Below are 835 nucleotides of genomic sequence, written 5' to 3' on the forward strand. Positions count from 1 at the left end.
TTTGTGTACGTTGTTATCACGTATGTCTTGGTCACAGCTTTAAATGTAGCATTTCTCGATCTTTATTCCGTGTTATGAGATATTGTCACTGTATATTTTACTTTTCATCGTCGTTGCATGATATGTTATTTTAGAATATTTCTAATATTTTTTCACAATTTCTGTAGGTATTTCTCAATTCTTCTTAAAGCTATACCATATCTTAGCCCTGTTATGTATTTGTTAACTCACTTGAAGACAGAGACCAGTTTTATATTTTATTCATTTAGTTTTCGTATTTATCTATACTAGATATTTGTTTCGCTTGGGCGATTTGGAGTTCCAGACCATCTTTAGTTTGTGACAGGCCACCCATGCTTATGCGTTATCGATCTTAAAGTTTGCTTCCGAACTGCTTACCTAATCACTTAACTACTCGAAGGTTTCCGCAAAATTCCATTCGGAACCACTCAGAGCAAAAACAGTTCAGCATCATTTGTTTCATTGCAACTGTCGAATCAGTGCTATTATATGGCAGTGAAACATGGACACTGACAAAGAAATTATCAAACGGGTTAGATGGCTGCTACACATGGATGCCACGTATGGGCTTAAGTGTGAAATGGCAGCAACATGGAGAGCTGTCGAAAGTTAATGAGAAGATTAGGTAAAGATGGCTGCGAATATCTGGTCGCTGCTTGCGCCACCCTGAAGTGGAAGCATCTAAACTAGTCTTGTGGAACCCACTTCATGGTGATATAAGAAAAGGAAAACGTCATCACACATACATTGACAACTTGATTTCAGACATTGGCCTGGAATGCATCCAGGACGTTGAGGCAGTGGAGATAGACCT

The sequence above is a fragment of the Octopus bimaculoides genome, chromosome 13 (assembly GCF_001194135.2).
Source record: "Octopus bimaculoides isolate UCB-OBI-ISO-001 chromosome 13, ASM119413v2, whole genome shotgun sequence".
Classification (NCBI taxonomy): Eukaryota; Metazoa; Mollusca; class Cephalopoda; order Octopoda; family Octopodidae; genus Octopus; species Octopus bimaculoides.